The sequence below is a fragment of the Pteropus medius genome, unplaced genomic scaffold (assembly GCF_902729225.1).
Source record: "Pteropus medius unplaced genomic scaffold, Ma_sr-lr_union100, whole genome shotgun sequence".
Classification (NCBI taxonomy): domain Eukaryota; kingdom Metazoa; phylum Chordata; class Mammalia; order Chiroptera; family Pteropodidae; genus Pteropus; species Pteropus medius.
In genome coordinates, this window is record NW_024355590.1 from 1 (window position 1) to 339 (window position 339).

The 339-nt window shown below is 48.7% G+C and overlaps 1 pseudogene; it reads left to right on the forward strand.

Annotated features, from left to right (window-relative positions):
• The first annotated feature begins 123 nt into the window (after nucleotides 1–123).
• On the forward strand, nucleotides 124–241 carry LOC120599860 (uncharacterized; annotated as a pseudogene).
• The last annotated feature ends 98 nt before the right edge of the window (nucleotides 242–339 follow it).

Below are 339 nucleotides of genomic sequence, written 5' to 3' on the forward strand. Positions count from 1 at the left end.
ATCCTAGAAGATCTGAGGGTGTCAGAGTTCGGAGTGTCAATGCCTGCCCAAGGCATTTTCTGGAAAACACACCTTTTTCATTCAGAGAACCGCTCCCCATCATCCCATTAAGAACATGTTGAAGCATATGGCCATTCCACCCTGAACACCGCCGATCTCGTCTGATCTCAGAAGCTAAGCAGGGTCAGGCCTGCTTAGTACTTGGATGGAAGACCACCTAGGAGGACCGGTGCCATAGGCAAGAAAGAGAGAGAGAAAAAAAAAAGAGAGAGAAAGAGAGAACAGATTAGAATACCCCACCTAACTGCCCCTCAAGATTGGGCACAGGACCCCGATTAG